Below are 13,733 nucleotides of genomic sequence, written 5' to 3'. Positions count from 1 at the left end.
CGCAACACGCAACGAGAAACTGATGATTGATGCTTCTCATCTCTCTCCGTTCCTGTCTGTCTGTCCCTGTCTATCTCTGCCTCTGTAAAAAAAAAAAAAAATTATAAATAAACACAAAATTGTGAAATAATAAATAAATATATAAATACAACTTATTAAGGAATAAAAAAAAAGCTGTAACCAACTACACTGAAATGAGCCAACAGGTGCCTGTGGCCAGGAGCCTTTTATAAACTGTAGACAGAATCGAGCCCATTCCTGCTGAGGAAGCTATGGCAAGGTGGCCTGATGAGTAATTGGCATCTTCCACAGTAGTAAACCAACTTGTAGAAATTTGTCAGGGGTGACCCTATTCCCATCTTGGCAGTAAAACTGAAGTTCAAATGGATGGGCTGATGGGAGAGACAGGGCCAAAATCAAGTGGAGGATGACAACTCAGACCTGAGCAGCAGACACTGTCTGCATCTGCAACAATCAACCTGACAGTGTCCAGTGTCCCCTGTGGCTGACAGGCTAGAGGGGCCAGTGAGGGTGAGGGGCTTCAGAGAGGGGACACACATGGCTAATACAGGGTTCTGCCCAACTCTCCTGACCTACAACAGCATCTGGGCCCTCTCCAGTTCTGCCTGAGAGGGCTCAGAGGGATGATTGTCCCCGGCAGAAGATTGGGGTGGAGGGCACATGGAGCAGCAGAGAGCAGAGGCCAGGCTGCTTGAGAGAATGCCTGAAGCGTCACTCTCAATGCCAGATGACCATGGGTTTCCCTTGTGATATGGGGTCATTTCCACCATTTAGATGGTTTTTAGGATTGGGGTGGGTGGCTATAAAAATGTCTATCATCAAAGTTTGCACAAAGTAGAGGAATGAAAGAAGAGAGGAAAACAGTTAATGCTGGGGTGCAACCATGGAGAAATTCCTTCTCTGGCAAGAGTGAGAGTCCCTCCCACTCAGCCATTCTCAGGGTGGGCTGGGCTCTGCTCTCCCCCACAAGGCCAGGGCCCAGGACAGATGTGAAAAGACTTAAGAGTGAGATAGGCAATTACCCCATCCATGCAGGGGTCGTCAAACTTTTTATAAAAATCGCCCACTTTTGCAGTGCTGGTCAACCTGGTCCCTACCGCCCACTAGTGGGCGGTCCAGCTTTCATGGTGGGCCAATCGCAGCGCTGTTTAGTTGCGCGGTAGGGACCAGGTTGACCAGCACTGCAAAAGTGGGCGGTTTTTATAAAAAGTTTGAAGACCCCTGAAAGGTGCACCATTGTTTTTACAGAAAACAAATAAGACTGAAGGGTTTGTGTTCCATGAGGAAGCTGAGCTCAGGGAAGAGAGGTGCCTGGTTCAAGGACAGTCTACAGCCAACCTGCCCATCCTCTGCCAGATCCCAGGGTTGTGAGAGTGAGAGCTCAGGCAGGGAGGTCCCAACAACAGTGGGACCCAGGCTGGCTTCCAGGACTGGGACCGCTCTATGCAAAGGATAATTTCTTCCAGGGTCCATCCTGCCATGTTGAGCTGGGTGCTGAGGGGCAGGGTAGGAAGAAGAGTATTTCTCAATAGCCAAGAGGCTAGCGCAACTTTTAAATGCTCTTCTTCACTTTGATCTCGGTGGGAAACTCTGAAACCTCACCACCTCATCAATATCCTGATGGAATCCGTCGTCGCAGGCAATTCCTCCCCATCCAAGGTGGGTCTAGTTGAGAGCAAGGCAGTCTAAGCTACCATGCTTTCCAAACCAGGACACAGCAGGCATCATCAGGTTGAGGCTGGGTGGAGATTTTGGGGTTTAAAGACCTACCCATCAAAGGCCTGCCTATTCTCCAGCCCTCCCTGGGTACTTACTAGCTGGCCTCCTCTGGCCTTGCTGACTCACCCACCCTCAAACTGGGGCCCACTGTCCAGCTTGAGGGTGGAGCCAGGAAGCGGGAGGGACACCCTGCATCTTTCTCATGTGCAGGAAGCTCCCGGATGGAGGTTTTAACTGATGAACCCTGTGCCCTCCAGCCCAAGCACTTTTCAGGTTCCCACTGGTTGCCTCTCTTGGCCCTTCAGTTCTACAGGTGTTCTCTAACACCACTGGTGAGGTGTTGACCACTGGCCCCTGGTGGTGGTCCTGCTGATGGAAGTCATCTTCTTGCTCACTCAGATTTGGGGAAGGGAAAGAGCCCCTTGCCAGCTACAAGTGGACAATGAGCAGAGGGCCAGCTCTCAGGAGCAGAGAACTGGCTGAGGAAGAACGAGAAGAACAGTGACTTCCTGAACCCAGGGGCTCTAACTAGGGCAGAAGAGGGAGACAGGAAGCCCTGAGCATCAGGGCACTGGAACCCAATCACTTCACTCCTCTCCTCAGGGTCTTTGACAGCCTGGATCACCTGTTCCAGTGCTGTCCCCAGCACTGGATCTAAATAAAGATCAAGTGCTACCACTCATATTGCACCTGGAAGCTCTGTGGGCTCAAGGAGCACAGAGGGAGGAGTTATTACACCCCACCCCAACCTCCCAGCCCAGCTGCTTAACAATCAGTATGCAAAGAATTCTTTCCAGAGATCTGCCCACTTTTCCTCCCCTGGTAACCTTAAGAGGAAGTTCAAACTCCTTTGTGGTCTGGTGACCATTCTTCCCTAGCCACAGTTATGCTGTTCCTTCAACTTCCAAAGCTCCAGGGTCTGGCCTTTCTCTTCCTGTACTCAGACATATTCGGCTCTGCCAGTGAACACTGCTGGATGGATGATGGTCTTCCTCCGGAGTCTGGGCTCCTGATCACTGAACTAACTTCCACTCTGCTAGGCCATGACCTCCTAGGTTGCAGGACACATCTAACCTATACTGCACAGGAGTGGCTGGTGGCAGGGCCTTCAAAGTCGTTGTTAAATGAGGGACACTTACACGTCCCTCAAGAGTACTCCATTGACTATGGCAACAGTTAGAGCTGCAATTAGAAAGGCAGGTGCCCACCTTCACTACAGATGGAGTTAAGAACCTAGTGCTTGGCTTGGCAGACGCAGGAGTGGTTCTGGCCTTTCTCTGGGACACCGCGCTCCGTTTCAGGCTCGGCCTGTGCATTGTTTCTTAGGCTGTTCTTGCAGTTCCAGGCATTCTTCCATGGACTCTTATAACCATGGAGGACGCTTTCCAATGGAGGGGCCACACCTGTGTGCATTTTGTGGGCCGGAGAGCAGCAGGTGTCAGGATAGGTGATAGACTAGGAAGGCCTAGGCGGGGCCCTCGGGCTGCAGTGACCCAGGGTGAGCCCAGCGACACCCACGCGTCTCGAGTTGGCAGGGTCAACAATCTCTCCGGCTTAATCAGCCCCAACCGGTGCCCCTAGGAGAGCCTCGCCCCGCCTCCAGTTTTCGCCCCCTCGTTGGCACACCCTTCCAGGCACTAAGCCCCGCCCACCTCTCCCGGAAACGCTTCAGACCATCCAGGCCCCGCCCCCTTACAGACCCCACCTAATCCCCTGGACGCTAAGCCCCACCCCGCACTTCCTTCTTTCGCCACCACTTGACTGACATCTCAATCCCCGGGCCTCGACCTGCTCTCGCATTCTAAGAATTGGAGCTGGGGACCCGGTGTCTTCTTTCCTGTCGCTGAAGGCGGCTTACTGTGGGTCCAGGACCCTGGCCATGTCTTTCCCGTGTGGCGGGCCCCTGGTCGTCGCCACCCGCGGTGGAAGGGACCTCTGTTGTCCGTTGCGTTTGCAGTCTCCGCGGGCCGGGCGTGGACTTCCTGTGCCCCTGCGGAACAGATCAGGGCCGCAAGGAACTGGGTTTGCACTAAATTGACTTTTAATTAATTGTAAACACCCTATGTAGTTATTGGAAAACCTTTAAGCCTATTTAGAACAACTTGGACGCATGAGTCCACTTTTCCAACTGTGAACTTAATGAAATCTAAACAAAGATCAAGTAATTCAAAGAACATGCTCCAAATTGAGATTTGCTGTTTTAAGTGTAAAGCACACACTACACTTGTATGATTATTAGTGTTAGTGATACTACATAGTAATGATTGGTATGGTTGTGAACAAAAGAAGGTTAAATAGGTCATTAATAAAGTTTATATTGATTACTTGTTGAAATGGTAACATTTTTAATGTAATGGGTAAAACAAAAATATTTTTAATGTTGCCTGATCAGGTGGTGGCGCAGTGAATAGAGCGTCGGACTGGGATGCGGAAGGACCCAGGTTCGAGACCCCGAGGTTGCCAGCTTGAGCGCGGGCTCATCTGGCTTGAACCAAAAAAAGCTCACCAGCTTGGACCCAAGGTCACTGGCTCAAGCAAGGGGTTACTCGGTCTGCTGAAGGCCCGCGGTCAAGGCACATATGAGAAAGCAATCGATGAACAACTAAGGAGTCCCAATGAAAAACTGATGATTGATGCTTCTCATCTCTCTCCGTTCCTGTCTATCTGTCCCTATCTATCCCTCTCTTTGACTCTCTCTCTGTCCCTGTAAAAAAAATATATATATATATATTTTTTAATGTCCTCTGATTCTTTTTTATTTTATTTACTTATTTATTTTTTTAGCAAGTGAGAGAGACAGACAGAGAGAGAGAAACAGAGATCCAAAGACAGGAAGAGAGATGAGAAGCATCAACTTGTAGTTGCGGCACTTTAGTTCATAGATTGCTTTCTCATACTTGCCTTGACCAGGGGGCTCTGGCTAAGCCAGTGACCCCTTGCTCAAGCCAGTGACTTTTGGGCTTAAGCCAGAGGCCTTGGGTTTCAAGCCAGCAACCATGGGGTCATGTCTATGATCCCATGCTCAAGCTAGTGACCTTGGGGTTTCGAACCCAAGTTCTCAGCATTCCAGGTCCACACTCTATCCGTTGCTCTACCACTTGGTCAGGCTTTTTTTCAATGTAGCTACTAGAAAATTAAAAAATACACTTGTGGTTCCCACTCCATGTCTATTGGTCAGTGCTGCTCTAGATGCTCATATATGAATCAAGACACAGTGCACCCTCCCCCACCCTAATAATCTCTGAAGTGAAATATGTGGTGATGGGGTTTGTCATCATGTGGGAGTTAGAGGTTTAGCTCACTCTCACAGAAGCCCTTCTGAGAGCAGGTTCTGTTGAGGTCCTCTGATACAGAGAAAATGAAGGCTTGTGGAGGACAGACTTCCAGGGTCATTCAGTCCATGGGCAGCAGCAGCTTGTTCATTTCTTTGTCTCTTCCATAATGGATTCCAAAGTTGTCTGGTGGACAGTGAGCCAAGTGCATATCGATCCTGGCTGAAACCCAAATACCTTCATTGAAAGTGAAAGCTGCTTCTAGACTTGGTCATGAACTTCACGTTATAAGCCAAGACCATAAAAAGTTCCCTAGTGGCTGTAGGTGACAAGCTCTCTGCAAGGCCCAGGGGATCTCCAAAAGTCTAAATTCCACCTTTGGCTACTGTTTGGCCTTTGGAGAAAAGTGGCTGACTGAGAAGCAGAGGTGAGGGTTCAGGACCAGCTCCCTGGTGCACCAGCTCTGTGCCCGGTGAGTCTCGGCTTCTTTATCTACTTGTAGGTTCACTTTGAGGGTGAGACAAAAAGGCATTCCAATCCCGGGAACAGGGTCTGCACAGAGCATGCCTTAAAAGAAATTGGCTATGTTTGTTTTGTGAAATTACTTTGAAAACTGTAAGGTACTGCATGCCCTTGGGTGGTTGCTGTTATGTGCAAATGATACCAGGATAGAGCAGCTGATGAGCAGCCATTCATGCCATGTGTGTATTGAGGTGGCAGACTGGCAGGAGCAGGACCCAGGGGGTGGAATGAGTTCCAGGGAAGCTAGAAGGTCAGACACGGCTGTGGTACAAACTCAATCTACTGCAACCGCTAATCACTTTTTGGAGTGTGGTTAAAGCAATGCTGGTGGTGATGGTGATAATGGCGATAGGGATGACAACGGTGGTAATGATGATGGTGACAGTGATAATGATGGTGATGATGCTGGTGCTGGTGGCTGTGGCCCCAGCATTGGGCTAAGCACTTTACCCACATTTAATCCTCATAAGCTCCTTATGAGCCAAGTATTATTATTATCACTCTTTGTTATAGATCAGAAGACTGAGGCTCAGAGAGGTGCAAACACCCGTGTCGTCACATAGTCAGATTCCACTTCCTTTCCTCATTCCAAGTCAGAGGTACAAACCCTAGCTCTGCTCCATGGGTCAGACACTCCTAAGGTTACTAAGGACCCCTCAGGGCTTTTGTTGACATGGGTTATGTTTATCAATCTTTATCATATTAGAATGAAAAATAAGGCTTAAAAAATCTAGGTATTAAATCATTAAAAATAACAATAAACCCATATTTTAATTTTATTTATTTATTTATTTGAGAGAAGCAGAGAGAAAGAGACAGGAACATTGAGCTGTTACTGTATGTGCCCTGACTGGGGATGGAAACTGAAACCTCTGCACTTCTGGTCAATGCTCTAACCCAGTGGTCCCCAACCATTTTTGGGCCATGGACCGGCTTAATGTCAGAAAATATTTTCATAGACCGGCCTTTAGGGTGGGATGGATAAATGTATCACATGACTGAGACAAGCGTCAAGAGTGAGTCTTGGATGTAACCGAGGGAATCTGGTCATTAAAAAAAAATAAAACATCATTCAGACTTAAATATAAATAAAATGGAAATAATGTAAGTTATTTATTCTTTTTTTTTTTTGTATTTTTCTGAAGTTGGAAACTAGAAGGCAGTCAGACAGACTCCCGCATGCGCCTGACCATGATCCACCCGGCATGCCCACCAGGGGGCGATGCTCTGCCCATCTGGGGCGTTGCTCTGTTGCAACCAGAGCCATTCTAGTGCCTGAGGCAGAGGCCACAGAGCCATCCTCAGCGCCTGGGCTATCTTTGCTCCAATGGAGCCTTGGCTGTGGGAGGGGAAGAGAGAGACAGAGAGGAAGGAGAGGGGGAGGGGTGGAGAAGCAGATGGGCACTTCTCCTGTGTGCCCTGGCTGGGAATCGAACCCGGGACTCCTGTACGCCAGGCCGACACTCTACCACTGAGCCAACCGGCCAGGGCCCATAAGTTATTTATTCTTTCTCTGCGGACCGGTAACAGTCCACGGCCCAGGGGTTGGGGACCACTGCTCTAACCAACTGAGCTATCTGGCCAGGGCTTAATTTTATTATTTATTTATTTATATATTTTTAGAGAGAGACAGAAAAAGGAAGGGAGGGAGAAGGGAGAGGGAAGGGAAGCATTCATTTGTTGTTCCACTCAGCCATGTAGTCATTGGTTACTTCCTGTATGTGCCCTGACCAGGGATCCAACCCGCAATCTTGTCCTTTCAGGATGACACTCTTAACCAACTGAGCTAATTGGCCAGGGGCAACTCATATTTTTTGATGAAAACAAATTGTATTTTCTCAGACAAATATTTTAGTAAAAAGAATGGCATTCTTCAATTTTTCACCAATCTCATGGTCTCAAAGGAAATAGCTAGATTCTCACAGCTGCTCCACATCACAGCTCATGACTATGATGAGCTGTTCTGGTCAAAGCATATGAAGAAAATCTGGCCTCACATAGGAACGTAGCTGGAAAGGGGAGAAGTATTTTAATAGCCTCTCCAGATAATTAGGACATTCTTCTTTGATAAGTTTGTGAAAACAGCCTGCCCTTTGGTGGCACAGTGGATAAAGCACTGGCCTGGATTGCTGAGATCGCTGGTTCAAATTCCCAGGCTTGCCAGGTCAAGACACACATGAGAAGCAACTTCTACTAGTTGATGCTTCTGGCTCCTCCCCGCCCCCCTTTCTCTCTCTCTCTCTCTCCTCTCTCTAAAAATCAATAAAAATAGGCCCTGGCCGGTTGGCTCAGCGGTAGAGCTTCGGCCTGGCGTGTGGGGGACCCGGGTTCGATTCCCGGCCAGGGCACATAGGAGAGGTGCCCATTTGCTTCTCCACTCCCCCCTTCCTCTCTGTCTCTCTCTTCCTCTCCTGCAGCCAGGGCTCCATTGGAGCAAAGATGGCCCGGGCGCTGGGGATGGCTCCTTGGCCTCTGCCCCAGGTGCTAGAGTGGCTCTGGTCACGGCAGAGCGACGCCCCGGAGGGGCAGAGCATCGCCCCCTGGTGGGCAGAGCGTTGCCCCCTGGTGGGCGTGCCGGGTGGATCCCGGTCAGGTGCATGAGGGAGTCTGTCTGACTGTCTCTCCCCGTTTCCAGCTTCAGAAAAATACAAAATAATAATAATAATAATAAATCAATAAAAATAAAATCTTAAAAGAAAAAGTGATATTTAAAAAAGTTTACAAAAACAGTTTTGACCTCATGGACCCACTTTGAGAACTGCTCAACTGTATAAACGCACTTCTGCAATTACACACATAATCTGTGAGTGTAGCAGACACTCATGGTAGCTCATTCCAATTCCCTCAGTAAGTAACCTGAGGGTTACTTGTAGGCAGTTTCCCTCCAGGCAAATAGCTTCCTGTTTACAGGTAGAGCAGCCCAGATGTGCATAGTGGGTGTGAAAGGCTGGCTAAGGCCCCTGGCAGCAGCCCTCACCCAGTGAGGACAGAGTCTGTGTATGAACACCGACATTCCCTGGTCCCAGGTGGGATGACCCCGTGTTCTACAGCATCTTCCAGAGATCCCGAAGAAATGGAGTCCCAGCTGTCCTTAGCAGTCACCATCAGTGATTCCCTACTCAGGAACACACCGCATACCGGCTCCTTCCCTGACTCACTTCTCTAGTCTCTACTTTCTGGGACCATCTGCCAAATAACTAATTTGCCCCCAAATCCTTGAGTCTGGATCTGCTTCTGGGGGCATGCAAATAAAGACTGTGAATTAGTCCTGTGTGTTTATTATATATCACAATAATGAAGCCTCAGTAAAAGGTCTCTAAAACTAGAGACTCTCTAATTAAGGGCTGAGGACAGTGAGATGGCCACAGGGACACAGTAAGGAGCAACTGCAGATATCCAGGAGAGAACGCTGGCTGGGACCCAGGCGTAGCAACAGAGTGAGTGAGAAAGACCAGGTTCCCTAGGTCTTTAAGGTGCAGCTGCTAACTGATGTAAGACTGAATATGGGGCTGAGGAACTCTGCAGGAAAAGCAAAGTAGACACACTGACAGTTCTCTAGGCCAAACTGTGACTCAATAGTTTCAGTCATCCTACAACTACTGAGTGCCAACTACATGCCAGACTCAGAACAGGCTTTGTTGGCAAAGAGATGAAGCTGATGGGCCTTGCTGGGAGCTGGTGGGGAAAGTCCCAGGCTGCTGCAGTCTAGGATGGGGACCACCTGGGTAGGCAAATGGGCTCTGGCTCAGCCCAGAGGGGTGGCCCAGCCAGCTGAGGCCAGGGTTTGAATTTCAGCTCCATTACTTGCAGGCTGTGTGGCCTGGAACAAGTGGCTCAACCACTCTGGCCTCAATTTCCTCATTCGTGAAATGGGAATATTTGTAGCATCTACATCCTACATGGCTTTTGAAAATCAGACATGATAATATGTGTAAAGTTCTCAGGACTACACCGGCACACAGGAAGCATTCATGTTTTGGCAGTTAACATTCAGTGCTCGAATCCCTCCTCCTGGAGAAACTTCATTGCCAGAGCACTACCTCATCTCCGGACAGCTCCTCCTGCAATGTGACCAGGATCTTGCTCCATCAAAAGGTGAGGCCTATGTTCCCTTCCCTGGAACCTGGGTGGACCTTTGCAACCCCTTCAACCCACAGAGGGGCAGAAGTGGCACTGCAGGTCTTACAGGGCTCAGTTTTAAAAGGGGACACAGCCTGACTGATCTGATGGTAATGGCTTTTCAGAATCTATTGTTAGTGTTACTAAAGTTGGTATAAAATCAGCCAATGCTAAATTTGACTAGCTTTAAAAGGGGGGGGGGGGTATAGCCAGTGTGCGCTCTCAATTGCTTTACCTAGAGAGCAGGTAAAGCAGGTAATTTCTGACCCACAGGTACCATGAGAGATAACATGTAATTATTTTAAGCTGCCAAATTGGGGTGATTTGTTATGCAGTGGTAGAGAACCAGTGCATGTTCTCTGGGGCCACATATTCAGCAAATATTTGGATACCTGCTCTGTGCCAGATATAAGTTAAATCAAGGCATAACCCTGATATTCATTCACTGGTTTAATATTTTCTACTACATGTTGGCACTGTGGAGTAAAACCATATTCCTCTTTGTGTCTGGAGACACACATGGTGGAAGCTGGCACTCTATTCCACATCACTTCTTGAAATCGGAGAAAACTGAGGGGTGATTCCAGCTCCAGACCCTCCGGAGCCAGGAGAGGATCTGATTGGCTGGCTGCACACCTCTCGTCCAGTCAGCTGTGACCATGAGGGGGCGTCACACATAGTTTGAACTCCATCTTTGGTGGGCAGGCAATTTTCTGAAAAGGTGCCTGTTCCCAAAAGGCCTACTCCCTTCCTAGGGGTAACATTAGAAATGTGTAACAGGTCTGGCCAGGTGGCTCAGTTGGTTAGAGCAGCATCCTGACATGCCAGGGTTGCAGATTCGATCCCTGGTCAGGGCACAGACAAGACTCACCAATGATGGCATGGGTGGAAACAAGTCCATCTCTCTCTCCCTCTCTAAAAATCAATAAATTAAAAATTTTTTTTAAAATGCATGGCCCTAACCTGCGGTACAGTGGATAGAGCATCAGCATGGCGTATGACATACCAGGTTCAATCCCCAATCAGGGCACACAGGAGAAGTGACCATTTGTTTCTCTCCTCCTTTTTCTCCTCCTTCTCTCTCTCTTCTTCTCCCACAGCCAGTGGCTCGATTGGTTCGAGCATCGCCCTGGGTGCTGAGAATAGCTCTGTTGGTCTGAGTATCAGCCTCAAGTGCTAAAAAATATTTATAGCTCGGTTGATTTGGGCATCAGCCCCAGACAGCAGTTGCCAGGTAGATTCCAGTCAGGGCACATGTGGGATTCTGTTTCCTATCTTCCCTCCTCTCACTTAAAAAAAAAAAAAAAAAAAAAAAAAAGAATATGTAACAGTGTCTCCAGCCAGATCCTGTGCCAAAGTATGGGTACTGGCCATAGCATTGGATAGGGGCCCCAGGACCCGGACCCTGCTGTACAGTATGCCCCCTTCCTGCTGGTTGGTTGTGAGGGGTCAATGGTGACCACACTGCTAAGTCCCCAGAGTACCAGTTTCTTTCTCCTCATCCCACATGGGACAGAGTCATTTTGCATTCATGTTCTGAACTCTATAAGACCCCTCTGGATGGTCCTTCCAGGATTCAGCTCACTCCCAGAGCCACTGGGGCTGCTAGGGCCCACTTCTACCTCCAGGCTTGTGCCCTGGGGCTGGCCAAAATGACAGCAATGATGTGCAAGACTCTTTCCTTCCCAGGAGCCCCCTTAAGGTGGACGTGCCTGGCAGTGCATGCCTAAATCACACCACGCATGGTTGCCAGGTGGGAAGAGAGTTCACCTCTCGAGGTGGTCTCCTGGATTTCTCACATCCCTGGGACCTGCCTCCAGACCCTTCACACAGCACTGGGAAGGCATGAGCCCAGGTCAGCACTCTGTGGTTCCACTACTCTATGGGTAGCAGGTGGCAAGACAAATGAAATGTTGGTGGAGGCTGCTCAGCGTTTTGGAGGCCCTGGGGAAGCCTACTGGCTGCATCCTGACCATCAACTTACCTCCTGAGAGCAACCCGATATTGACAAGCCACTTGTGGTTAGATCCAGTTGCCTCCACCTTTCCAGAGACCAGGTGGTTCTTTATTTTCTAAATTTGAAACAGAGACTGGGGAACCACCAGGTTGCTGGGAGAGAAGAGAACTCCCTTTCTCCCAATGAGCAGCTGTGAGCCAAAAGATTATTCTCCTATTACAGTTCTGGAATCCTGCAAGCTTTCCCTCTTGACTACATAGCAGGCTTAAATTTGGAATGTTCCACTTTGACTCAGGTCAATTCCTGCCTCCAACCCCCAACCGCTGTTTTAAGAAATACATTTTAAGTGGTGGCCCACAGCACACATACCAAAACAAAACTAACAAAAACATAGCTGTTAAAAATGCTCTGCAACATTCCACAATCACTCTTGTAGTGCTAATAATTTGCTATTGGTTGTTTACAAAATAAGGGTCTAGTTGCTGGCTCCCTTTATGCGTATGTAAAACTCAATGCTTCACTTACCTGTTGTATCAACCCCCAACCTTCTCAATTCTGTCATTTTGCAAGCGCCAACGGCATCACCTAGCTGACATTTAACTTTTTAAAAAAACATATAAGCAGTTTCATGCTCTTTATAGAAAACTTGCAAACGTAAAGCCCCTCTCAGCCCTCACCTGCTCCCAAAGACAACCTTTGTGACTTCTTTCTCTCGCAGATCTGTAGCACTGGAGGAACAGCATTTTTCTAATGGGAATCACACGACATTGAGCCTTTCTTATCTGGCATCAGGCTCTCAAGTATTCCTGATAACCTAAGCTTTTTTGGTTTTAAGAACTAACACTTCTTTCAACTCAGGCTATTTTGAAAGCAACCTTTTTTTTTCTAAATAGCTTGAGATACAATTCCCATTATAAAATTCACCCTTTATTTATTTTTATTTATTATTATTATTTTTTGCATTTTTCTGAAGCTGGAAACGGGGAGAGACAGTCAGACAGACTCCCGCATGCGCCCGACCGGGATCCACCCGGCACGCCCACCAGGGGCGATGCTCTGCCCATCCTGGGCGTCGTCATGTTGCGACCAGAGCCACTCTAGCGCCTGAGGCAGAGGCCACAGAGCCATCCCCAGCGCCCGGGCCATCTTTGCTCCAATGGAGCCTTGGCTGCGGGAGGGGAAGAGAGAAGCAGAGAGGAAAGCACGGCGGAGGGGTGGAGAAGCAAATGGGCGCTTCTCCTGTGTGCCCTGGCCGGGAATCGAACCCGGGTCCTCCGCACGCTAGGCCGACGCTCTACCGCAAAATTCACCCTTTAAAAGAGTGTATAGGCCTGACCTGTGGTGGCGCAGTGGATAAAGCGTCAACCTGGAAACACTGAGGTTGCCGGTTCAAAACCCTGGCTTGCCTGGTCAAGGCACATATGGGAGTTGATGCTTCCTGCTCCTCCCCCTTCTCTCTCTCTCTCTTTCTCTCTCTCTCTCCCCCCTCTCTGAAATGAAAAAAAAAAAAAGAAAGAAAGAATAAAAGAGTGTATAGTTAAACCCTGGCCAGATAGCTCGGTTGGTTAGAGCAATGACCTGATGTGCAGAGGTTGCAGGTTCCATCTCCAGTCAGGGAACATACGGGAACAGATAGATGTTCCTGTCTCTTTCTCTCTTTCCCTTCCTCTTGCTCTAAAATCAATTAAATAAACATTAAAAATAAATAAATTCAAGCATTCTGAAGCCACTCTTGAAAAAATAAAAGGGTATATAATTAAATATACTGCTCACAAAAATTAAGGGACATTTCAAAATGAATATGAAGCAATAAAAAAAAAGAAGCATTTGATTTTTTTTATTAAACAAGAACATCAGAAAAGCAAACAAGTCAAAGAAAGTTGTTGATTATGCAAATGAGATGCAAAACCAACTTTCATTTCATTGGTGAAAATACACTATACAAAAGGCTGAAAGTACTGGTATCTGCAGTTCCTTGATTCCCTAATTTTTGTGAGCAGCGTAGTTCCTGGATAGTTCTTTAATTACAGAACAGTTTTCTTTCTGAGGTGTATCCTCCCACGTCCCCCTAATTCACTTTCCAGCTGGGAGACCTTGGACGAGTCACCCATGACCTGGGCCTG

The sequence above is a fragment of the Saccopteryx leptura genome, chromosome 9 (assembly GCF_036850995.1).
Source record: "Saccopteryx leptura isolate mSacLep1 chromosome 9, mSacLep1_pri_phased_curated, whole genome shotgun sequence".
Classification (NCBI taxonomy): domain Eukaryota; kingdom Metazoa; phylum Chordata; class Mammalia; order Chiroptera; family Emballonuridae; genus Saccopteryx; species Saccopteryx leptura.
The sequence above is the reverse complement of the archived record's forward strand: the minus strand, read 5'-3'. Positions refer to the sequence as shown.